This window comes from Diorhabda carinulata, chromosome 4, assembly GCF_026250575.1.
Source record: "Diorhabda carinulata isolate Delta chromosome 4, icDioCari1.1, whole genome shotgun sequence".
Lineage (NCBI taxonomy): Eukaryota > Metazoa > Arthropoda > Insecta > Coleoptera > Chrysomelidae > Diorhabda > Diorhabda carinulata.
The window spans coordinates 33,642,592-33,655,552 of NC_079463.1; positions in this window are offsets into that span (position 1 = coordinate 33,642,592).

The window sequence follows — 12,961 nt, forward strand, 5'->3', positions numbered from 1 at the left end:
ATATTCAAAATAGACAGTTCCTAGAGCCAAATGACGACTTATTTTGGGAAAAGACAGTTCCTAGAGCCAAATGACGGCCTGGTTTTGAAAATTACACTTCATAGAGCCAAATGACGCCTTATTTTCAAAATAGACAGTTCCTAGAGCCAAATGACGACTTATTTTCAAAATAGACAGTTCCTAGAGCCAAATGACGGCCTGGTTTTGAAAATTACACTTCATAGAGCCAAATGACGCCTTATTTTCAAAATAGACAGTTCCTAGAGCCCCAAATGACGCCTTATATTCAAAATAGACAGTTCCTAGAGCCAAATGACGGCCTGGTTTTGAAAATTACTCTTCATAGAGCCAAATGACGACTTATTCGGCGGACTGCTATTCGAAAGCAATGCCGATATAGTAAATAAAATTTTTCATCGCGAAATTCTCGTTTATATTTGAACCGCCCTCGAAATTAGATAGTCCGGGGGGACCAAATAACAGAACGCGGCGTGGTACGACATGGCAATGCGACAGGCGGCGGTGTGTGAGTAATATGAGACCTTGCACAAACTAACGGAACTCAAAGCAGTCAAGGTCGACTCTAATCAGCATCGTTCAGGTTCGTCGGACGTGGATCAACTCTACTGGTTCAACGAATTTATAATCTGCGTTCGTTTATAATTTGCATCGATGGAAATGTCGAAACTTGAAGTGCTTGTTGTCTGGTGATAACGTACAGGGCGAGGTATGTATTATCGAGTATTATCGAGTCTCGAAGACATTTTTAGATTTTTGCTTTTAATTTAATATCAAATTTTGCGTTAATATTCAAAGTGATCTGATAGATTTTTAAATATTTCGATGATACTGTGTGTCTTTTAATTTTTATCTTTATCGTATTTTAGTCGCTCAGTGTGACTAGACTGATGTTGCTTCGTGTATATGATTTCTGGGTCTATGGTTATATCAGAAAATAAGGATTTGTTGTCTTAAAGATAATACCTAGACTCAAATGACTGATTATTTTTTTAAAAGGCAGTTCCTAAAGCCAAATAACTGCTTGGTTTTGAAAAATACACTTCTTAGAGCCAAATGACCGTTCCTAGAGCCAAATGACGGCCTGGTTTTCAAAATTACACTTCCTAGAGCCAAATGACGCCTTATTTTGAAAAAAGACAGTTCATAGACCCAAATGACTGTTTGGTTTTGAAAAATACACTTCTCAGAGAAAAATGTCGACTTATTTTGGAAAAATACACTTTCTAGAGGCAAATGACTGCTTATTTTGGAAAAAGACAATTTCTGGACCCAAATGACTGTTTGCTTTTGAAAAATACACTTCCTAGAACCAAAAGACCGTTTATTTTGGAAATATACTTTTCCCAAAGCCAAATGACGGATTGATTTTGAAAAATACGCTTTTTAGAGCCAAATGACGTCTTATTTCTAAAATAGACAGTTCCTAGAGCCAAATGACTGCTTATTTTGGAAAAAGACAATTTCTGGACCCAAATGACTGTTTGCTTTTGAAAAATACACTTTCTAGAACCAAAAGACCGTTTATTTTGGAAATATACTTTTCCCAAAGCCAAATGACGGATTGATTTTGAAAAATACGCTTTTTAGAGCCAAATGACGTCTTATTTCTAAAATAGACAGTTCCTAGAGCCAAATGACTGCTTATTTTGGAAAAAGACAATTTCTGGACCCAAATGACTGTTTGCTTTTGAAAAATACACTTCCTAGAACCAAAAGACCGTTTATTTTGGAAATATACTTTTCCCAAAGCCAAATGACGGATTGATTTTGAAAAATACGCTTTTTAGAGCCAAATGACGTCTTATTTCTAAAATAGACAGTTCTTAGAGCCAAATGACGATTTATTTTGGAAAAAGACAATTTCTGGACCCAAATGACTGTTTGCTTTTGAAAAATACACTTCCTAGAACCAAAAGACCGTTTATTTTGGAAATATACTTTTCCCAAAGCCAAATGACGGATTGATTTTGAAAAATACGCTTTTTAGAGCCAAATGACGTCTTATTTCTAAAATAGACAGTTCCTAGAGCCAAATGACTGCTTATTTTGGAAAAAGACAATTTCTGGACCCAAATGACTGTTTGCTTTTGAAAAATACACTTTCTAGAACCAAAAGACCGTTTATTTTGGAAATATACTTTTCCCAAAGCCAAATGACGGATTGATTTTGAAAAATACGCTTTTTAGAGCCAAATGACGTCTTATTTCTAAAATAGACAGTTCCTAGAGCCAAATGACTGCTTATTTTGGAAAAAGACAATTTCTGGACCCAAATGACTGTTTGCTTTTGAAAAATACACTTCCTAGAACCAAAAGACCGTTTATTTTGGAAATATACTTTTCCCAAAGCCAAATGACGGATTGATTTTGAAAAATACGCTTTTTAGAGCCAAATGACGTCTTATTTCTAAAATAGACAGTTCTTAGAGCCAAATGACGATTTATTTTGGAAAAAGACAATTTCTGGACCCAAATGACTGTTTGCTTTTGAAAAATACACTTCCTAGAACCAAAAGACCGTTTATTTTGGAAATATACTTTTCCCAAAGCCAAATGACGGATTGATTTTGAAAAATACACTTCTCAGAGAAAAATATCGACTTATTTTGGAAAAATACACTTCCTAGAGCCAAATGACGATTTATTTTGGAAAAAGACTGTTCTTAGAGCCAAATGACGACTTATTTTGGGAAAAGACAGTTCCTAGAGCCAAATGACGACTTATTTTGGAAAAAGACTGTTCTTAGAGCCAAATGACGGCTTGGATTTGAAAAATATACTTCTTAGAGACAAATGTCGACTTATTTTGGAGAATTATACTTCCTAAAGCTAAATGACGGCTTATTTTGACGAAATAGACTTCATAGAGCCAAATGACGGCTTATTTTGGAAAAAGACAATTCGTGGACCCAAATGACGGCATATTTTCAAAATAGAAAGTTCATAGAGCCAAATGACGGCTTATTTTGAAGAAATAGACTTCCTGGAGCCAAATGACGATTTATTTTTGAAAAAATAGAACCTAGAACCAAATATATCCTTTTTTAAAAACAAAGTCTGCCTCTAAAGATAATAAACAGTTTGTTCTCAAAAACAAAAGTCCCTAAAGCCAAATGACAAAGACATAGGTTGTATTAAAAAAAAAAAAAATCGCCAGTGCCGTTTCCGCGTATAATGTGATACGAATTTCGATTTTAAAACGGATTCGAAAAATTATTGAACAGCGTATCAAGGTTGTCTGATTTAATGAAATATACACCTACATGTGTATTTATATTGATGACAGTATTTTTTTTTTTTTTTAATTTTAGAACGTCCGTTCTCCGGAATCTAACGTCTAATTAGATACAAAAGTTGAGTTTTAGTTATTTTGTGTTGGGAAACTTCATTTTTTTCCACTTATCGGTGAAGGGACAATAGTAAAAATGTTGAAAAGTTTATTCATTCGAGTTATTTTCGGTGACTGATTTTTTTCGGTTCGTTTCAATAGCTGGGAATAGAAAAAAATACGGACGCGTGCGAGGAAATGCCACGCGTATAAAAGCTTAAGGAAATTATTCGAATTTTTTCAGAATTACGTATTGGAATTAGTTGTTACGGCCAGCATATGTTTGGCAGATGACTAGAAATCTTTGAAATTATTTGAAACGTCGGTTTTGGGTGTTCAATTACGAATTCTAATGAAAATAAACAGTTTATCGAAAAATATTTCGAGTGAAAGTTGTAGAGAAACAAAAAATCTACAATTTACTTCAATTATTATCGTAACATAACCTCAAAATTTATCAGAATATTGGAAAAACTGCGTTTTTGGGTGTTTAAACACGATTCATGACAAACAGAAACCGTTTATCGAAAAATATGTCCAGTCAAAGTTGTAGAAAATTGAAAAATCAAAAATTTATTTCAATTATCAATCTTTCATAACCTCAAATTTTATCATAAAAATGCAAAAATAGTGTTTTTGGCCGTTTAAATACGAATTCTGACAAAAGTAAACAGTTTATTGAAAAATATTTCGAGTGAAAGTTGTAGAGAAACAAAAAATCTACAATTTACTTCAATTATTATCGTAACATAACCTCAAAATTTATCAGAATATTGGAGAAACTGCGTTTTTGGGTGTTTAAACACGATTCATGACAAACAGAAACCGTTTATCGAAAAATATGTCCAGTCAAAGTTGTAGAAAATTGAAAAATCAAAAATTTATTTCAATTATCAATCTTTCATAACCTCAAATTTTATCATAAAAATGCAAAAATAGTGTTTTTGGCCGTTTAAATACGAATTCTGACAAAAGTAAACAGTTTATTGAAAAATATTTCGAGTGAAAGTTGTAGAGAAACAAAAAATCTACAATTTACTTCAATTATTATCGTAACATAACCTCAAAATTTATCAGAATATTGGAAAAACTGCGTTTTTGGGTGTTTAAACACGATTCATGACAAACAGAAACCGTTTATCGAAAAATATGTCCAGTCAAAGTTGTAGAAAATTGCAAAATCAAAAATTTATTTCAATTATCAATCTTTCATAACCTCAAATTTTATCATAAAAATGCAAAAATAGTGTTTTTGGCCGTTTAAATACGAATTCTGACAAAAGTAAACAGTTTATTGAAAAATATTTCGAGTGAAAGTTGTAGAGAAACAAAAAATCTACAATTTACTTCAATTATTATCGTAACATAACCTCAAAATTTATCAGAATATTGGAGAAACTGCGTTTTTGGGTGTTTAAACACGATTCATGACAAACAGAAACCGTTTATCGAAAAATATGTCCAGTCAAAGTTGTAGAAAATTGAAAAATCAAAAATTTATTTCAATTATCAATCTTTCATAACCTCAAATTTTATCATAAAAATGCAAAAATAGTGTTTTTGGCCGTTTAAATACGAATTCTGACAAAAGTAAACAGTTTATTGAAAAATATTTCGAGTGAAAGTTGTAGAGAAACAAAAAATCTACAATTTACTTCAATTATTATCGTAACATAACCTCAAAATTTATCAGAATATTGGAGAAACTGCGTTTTTGGGTGTTTAAACACGATTCATGACAAACAGAAACCGTTTATCGAAAAATATGTCCAGTCAAAGTTGTAGAAAATTGAAAAATCAAAAATTTATTTCAATTATCAATCTTTCATAACCTCAAATTTTATCATAAAAATGCAAAAATAGTGTTTTTGGCCGTTTAAATACGAATTCTGACAAAAGTAAACAGTTTATTGAAAAATATTTCGAGTGAAAGTTGTAGAGATTCAACAAATCTACAATAAAATCTAATTATTATTCAAACATAACCTCAAAATTTGTGGAAAATGAGCTAAAACCTCGGTGTTGGATGTTTAATGTCGAATTCTAACAAAAATAAACAGTTTATAGAAAATTATTTCAAATAAAAGTTATAGGGAAACAAAAAATTTACAATTTATTCCAATTATTATTTTGACATAACCTCAAAATTTATCAGAAAAGTAAAAAAATCGCGTTTTTTGACGTTTAAATACGAATTCTGACAAAAGTAAACAGTTTATTAAAAAATATTTCGAATGAAAGTTGTAGGGATTCAAAAAATCAAACATAACCTCAAAATTTGTTGAAAATGAGCTAAAACCTCAATTTTAGGTGTTTAATTACGAATTCTAACAAAAATAAACAGTTTACCGAAAAATATTTCAAATAAAAGTTATAGAGAAACAAAAAATCCACAATTTAATTTAATTACCTTTCAAACATAACCTCAAAATTTATCAAAAAATTGGAAAAACTGCGTTTTTTGGTGTTTAAACACGATTCATGACAAACAGAGACAGTTTATCGAAAAATATGTCCAGTAAAAGTTATAAAAAGTAAAGAAATCTACAATTTACTTTAATTATTATTCTGACATAACTTAAAAATATATCAAAAAAGTGAAAAAATCGCGTTTTTTGACGTTTAAATGCGAATTCTGACAAAAGTATACAGTTTGTTGAAAAATATTTCGAATGAAAGTTGCAGGGATTCAAAAAATCTACTATAAAATCTAATTATTATTCTTAAATAACCTCAAAATATATCAGAAAAGTGCAGAAATCGCGTTTTTGGCCGTTTGAATACTAATTCTGACAAAAGTAAACAGTTTATTGAAAAATATTTCGAATGAAAGTTGTAGAGATTCAAATAATCTACGATTAAATCTAATTATTATTCAAACATAACCTCAAAATTTGTTGAAAATGAGCTAAAACCTCAATTTTAGGTGTTTAATTACGAATTCTAACAAAAATAAACAGTTTACCGAAAAATATTTCAAATAAAAGTTATAGAGAAACAAAAAATCTACAATTTAATTTAATTACCTTTCAAACATAACCTCAAAATTTATCAGAAAATTGGAAAAACTGCGTTTTTTGGTGTTTAAACACGATTCATAACAAACAGAGACAGTTTATCGAAAAATATTTCCAACCAAAATGATAGAAAATTAAAAACTCTACAATTTACTTAAATAATTATTCTGACATAACCTCAAAATTCATCATGAAATCGCAGAAATTGCGTTTTTGGCCGTATAAATACGAATTCTGACAAAATTGGACAAAATATTTCGAATAAAAGTTGTAGAGAATCAAAAAATCTACAATCTACGACTAGATGGCAATATCAAATTTGACATATTCACTACAGTGTTGCCATATCTCAACACTCAAGTAGAAATCCTTGTATATATATATAATATTCGTATATTTAGTTTCTCTTTAATCTATATGAATAAACATTCTAATCTCGAAATTTTTGTAGGTTATGATAATTAATGGATTGTTTCACGGCGGTGCTTTTCTATAAATTCCATGTAGAAAAAAAAAATAATTATTATTATGGCGATTCAACAATAAAACTAAAAGTCGGTCATTCATTTTACTGTCACTTTCTTCATAGTGCAGCGACATTTGAACTACTTTCTTTCACTTTTACTCTCGCACAGTTTTGTGGTTAACTTGATAGTTGAGTTTTTTTCCACAATAGAAACTTTTAAACAATTGGTATTATAAATTGTTTTGATCTAAATGGGCGATTATCGAAACTGGAATTAGGACATATCACGAACTTTCTATGAAACTTAGAAATTTCAAATCGCTAAAATAAATATTTTTAAATCAAACCTCGTACATTTTCCATGCTATATATTTTTTTTCTGTACCCTAACCTAACCCAGGAAAAAAATTGAGCAATTGCAACACTCGTTTATTTTTTTTACGATACTTCCTGTATATAATAAAATATTCTAATCATTATATATCCTATTATTACATTTTTTTTATTTTATTTCACGAAATCGCAACTTATGTATACCTAGAAGCCGGTCCTGTCTAATAAAACTTTGTGTTATTTTGGCCCATGCGCTTCGCGAATACTATACGTGTAGATAAGGCAATGTATGCCGTTCATTTAAACAGATTTAAATATTTGAAAAAAAAACTTTTATATTAATGAAATTCCGGTTTATTAGATTATATAATTAACAGCTGTTACCTAACAGTTTTAATCGTTCTCTTATAACCTTCACTTTGATGAACTTATTCGAAAAAAAAAAAGTCCAATTAAGTATTTATCTATCGATATTGTTATTCTGTGTACTCGTGTAAATATCAACTGTCGTATATTTGTTTGAATTCGACCTTCAGTATGACCGAATCCGGCCTTGGCAATGTATGTTTAGAACTAGTCCTCATTTTTATATCTACGTCGATAAAATACATTGTTCGTAAATTAAATTATGTACATGTTTAAGTTTAAGTGATAACTGATTTGAATTGTCCAGTTAACAGTTAAGGTCACAAAATGTCTATTCTATGAATGATTGTCATATTTCGTAGTAAACTAAATATAATTTTTTTATACAATTTAAAGCGAAAATTACAAATTTTGATTAATAATTCGTCTACAACGTGACGATATTTAAACTGAATCACTCAGCAAATATCGTTTTTACTCATTTTTAGTTGAACATGATATTCCTCTCTATATAAATAAGGTCATAAAATATCGTATTTCGTAGTAAACAAACTGTATATAATGTTTCAAATAATAGAAACAAGAATCGAAATACGTCTATAACGTTATAATTTTGAGATATTTATCGTTACATATATTCAGTAAATATCATTTTTGCTACTATCTTGTTAATTAAATAATAAAATATGAAAATTTTAGAATGACGTCATTGACAGTTCGGCCATCTTTTATAGAAGGCATACAATATTTGAATACTTGTTGCATTTGTGAAAATTAGCGAGTTTTTAATTTTTAGATCATTAATCTCAAGCCAATTTATTAATAAAATGATCATTATTGTTATTTTGTGAATTATTCATCATGTGCTGAGGAGAGCACATTTGAATACGGAAAGTTTTGATTAGAGATTTGAAAGCAAACTAAAACATTTAGAAAAGTCATACAACTTGTCAATTATCTAATTTACTAGACCAATTTTTATGAGTTGACATTTAGTCTTTAAAAAAGTCGTTTTTGAAATTATTAACTACGCAGAATCCTATTTTTGTTTAAACAATTTTCCATCACGTATAGATATAGACCAGTAAAAAGGTTGAGGTTAAGTACAGACAACAATTTTTTTATTTAATGATATAATTTATAAAAAGTAGGAAATTTCTTATTCAAAAATACGTTGATCACGCAAAGTGACATTGAATTAACAGTTTTTAACAGAAAAAAAAAACTAATATATGTATATATGTGATTAAATTCGTCCTAGAAATAATTTTTCCATTCGACCTTACCCGTGACCGTCGTGATCCTTGGCCGGGGCCTTGGCAATGTCAATAAGTTCTCGATATGAATGTCGGTCAGGACTCGGGGACCTCGGCCTCCGCCCTATTCAAAAAGTCGATAAACAACGGATGTAATCTATTTACTATCGGTCATAAATGTACGTGCGACGTTGTCTATCTCATAACTCAAAACGAAATGTGTTTAGTGTCCAATATTATTTTTTTAAAAACACTTCTTTACGGCAAAAATGTTACATCGAGACTATTATTGATAATGTGTATGGAGAAGGTAAGACGCTAAATATTTGGCATGGGTAAAACTAATAATGAATCGATCCGTAACTGGCGCCTAAAAACGAACGTCCATTAACGAGATAACTTGCTATTGCCAATTCTCATACTCCGTACGAAAAAGTATTACGATTTAATTGGAATATCATATATTTTAACAATGTGGTGTTCGAATTTATGACTATGGTTATTTAATTTTTATAACTGGCATCAGCGGTGATCGGGGTTGAAGCAGCGCTCAGTGGAAGACAATGACCTTGACCTTGGCTAGCGTACAGTCCTATTTCGCTCGAATTGGGAAAAATGGAATGTTATATATAACGCAATATGTTATTTTGGGAATGTACTATCGATTATCAATGTCTAAAAATTTGAGTGCAGCTTTTTACAAGTGTTAAATAATTATATAAATATTCTTCTTTTTTATTTTTCTTCTTTTTTAGTTATAAGCAAAGGAACTAATTTGAAATAAACTTATGTGTATATCTACAAATACGAGTTTTATAAACTATGAGTTTGCATATACTTGGTAACCTTCAAACCTACTGATATTAAATTTCTTTACGTTGTTATGTAAATTGTAAATCATTCTCGAAAAATCTTTTAAATATTCTGCTCTCTGAACTTACGACCTTCAACAATGGAATCTAGTTTCCTACTGCAAAAACTTTCCATTAAAACGTTCAGTTTTTGCTCAATTTGTATTAGTTAAAAAAAAATTGTAGATATACGAGGGTTGTTAGGGAAGTGAATGATTATTGAAGGTAAATATTTGAAATAGGTTAAGTTTTTTTTAATATAGGTGAAATGAACTTAACTTCGAGTTTGTAGTTGTATAAATTGATAGACCTTGACCTTGCAGCGACCAACAGGAAATGATTCGGCGCGCCGCGTGACGGTTTTCAGAGCAACAAAGTTGGCTGCATCGATTTGCACTCGAATGAGGTGACCCTTAACCCTTTCCACTAACAATGACCTGGTTATTCACTCATTCAAATCACAAACATGGCTCAAACACAACATAAAATACTCATTCGAGACAAGTTAGATCATTTTGAATAGATAAAAAAAGTTAAATATGTTTCTAAATTCAATTCAAACGTACTACAAGTAGAATATGGATTTTTAATTTAATTAAACGTTTTATTACGGAAACTACGTTTTAATTAGTTGCATTAAACGTTTAATCACAAAAATTTTAAGTAGAATTTAACTTTTTTTAAACGGAGTTACCTTTTCTGATTGGTAATTGTCTTCTGGAAGCGTAGTTGACTTTTTCTTGAAACGGAGTTACCTTCTTTAAGTCAGAGTTACCTTTTCTGATTGATATTTTTTTTAAAGAGACCTTTTTCAATCAGAAATTAATTTTCTTGCAGCGTAGAGACGTTTTTTTTAAACGGAGTTACGTTCTTTAAATCGGAGCTACCTTTTCTGATTGGTAATTGTCTTTTGGAAGCGCATTTGACTTTTTCTTTGGGATAGAGTTACCTTTTTTTATTAGAAATTATTTTTTTTTGAAAAAGAGTTACCTTTTTTAAATATTTTCAATGATAGGTGTATTTTTCGTGGTACATTTAAAAATTTACTATTGTTCATTAATATTTAAACAAAAATCGAAGTTTTTATCGTATTTAAACAAAAAACTTGGAACAAATCACAGTATCACTCACCCTAGAAACGGAGTTACCTTTTTTATTATTACTTTTATAAGGAGTTACCTTTTTTGATGGGAAATTTATCTTGTAATGTAGATAAGTTTTTTTTAAACGGAGTTACCTTCTTTAAATCGGAGTTACCTTTTCTGATTGGTAATTGTTTTTTTTTTTGAAAAAGAGTTACCTTTTTCAATCAGAAATGAATTTTCTTGCAACGTAGAGACATTTTTCTTGAAACGGAGTTACCTTCTTTAAATCAGAGTTAACTTTTCTGATTGGTAATTGTGTTTTGGAAGCGTAGTTAACTTTTTCTTTGGAATAGAGTTACCTTTTTTGGTTAGAAATTAATTTTCTTGTAAAGAAGAAACGTTTTTCTTTAAATGGAGTTACCTTTTATGATTATTAATTGTCTTTTTGAAGCGTAGTTAATTTTTTTTATTAGAAATTACTATTCTTAAAACGGAGTTACCTTTTCTCATTAGTAATAATCTTTTTGAAGTAAACTTTTTAGAAACAGAGTTACCTTTTTTATCAGAAATTAATTGTCGTGAAATGGAGCTACCTTTTATGATTAGAAATCACTATTTTTATAACGGAGTTACCTTTTTTCATTAGAAATAATTCTTCTTGAAACGGAGCTACATTTCCAGAAACAGAGTTACCCTTTTCGATTAGAATTTATTTTTTTTTAAACGTAGGTACATTTTTGAATGGAAACTACCCAAATATCCAACATTTACAATAATTGTCGTGTACTTTTAGATTAATCCATATTCAATACCACCATATTTGAATCATTTTGTTATTTCCCCAGACTATTAACACATGATTACAATAAAGTTTAATTTAATTATTAACCTCACTTTTATTTTTAGACGCTTCGGAGAATTCGTACTTTGTACAGAAAAGTTTTCAATCAATCCTCGTATACAACGTTTAATATTAATTCGTTTGAATTGGTAAAAAACGACGTAATCTTTTTGGCAAAACCACGTCCCTCTATAACGGTGTAACAAGGCTAGAATAAAAACCTTGGCATTAGCATTAGATATTTTTCGAGTTTATTTTCTTGACCTTCTCCCTGCTGATTATTCTATGAAACAATGGCGGACTTATAGTCCAGTTCATTTATTAACAAAACGAATAAATAAACAAAATGTCGATGGTTCTACATATACAAAACTTTTTAAATAATTATATCGATCAACGTACAATTTAAATATCGTACATTCTATTTACCGTTTCAAAACTCTGCCTCATATTTGATTAAACTCGTGGAAAAACAAAGCTGTTAATGCCAAGGTCAAAAAATATCTTTATTGATTATTTATGTGCACTAGAATAACCTAGATGGTATACAAGGGGCGTTCAATATATTATTAAAGTCTCCCTATATCATACTTTATAACTAGGCAAGTATTGAAGCATAAAAAACGATTAACAATATACGAGGGTTGATTGAAAGTTAAGTAATGTAGAGGATGTCTATTAAGGGCCTTTGTACAACGGGGCGTGGTACCATTATGCGTAAAAACAGTTTCTAGGTTATATTTTGTTTATATTTGTTTTAAAAAGTTGAATTTTTTTGAAAAATTACACAAAAAAATTGAATTGAAGATTATTTAATTGTAAAAACATGATAAATCAACATTTTTATGTAATTTTTTTTTTCAATTTGTTCGTTTTTTTGTGTAGATTATGAAAAAAAATATAAAAACTTCATTTGATTATTTGGAAAAAAGTTATACGTGATCGAGTGTATTTTCATGAACATTTAAAGCCGTAAAAACAATATAAGATTCAATTTTTTTTTATTCCCGTAATTTTTTTCGTAAATCCTCCGTAAAAACGAAGACTTTAAAAAAAAATTCATCGAAATCGGATGATTTTTCGATTTTCTATAAGTAAAAAACGATTCTACACCCTAAACACCAAGTTTAGGGTGTAAAAAAATCGACTCACTAATAGAAAAAAATATTTTATATTTACAAAAAACAGTACAAAAAAGTTTGCCTACAAATCAACGCAGTTTATTCCACGACTATGCTTACAAAAGAAAAACCAAAGAAAACGACAGGAGAAAGTCGAATAATATGACAGGAATTAAGTCACGTGATGGAGAAATCCACGTAATGATTCTACCCGAGCATGTCTTATACCTGAAAAGTTATAAAAATTAAGTTTTATCGATAACGACCTTGAAATTA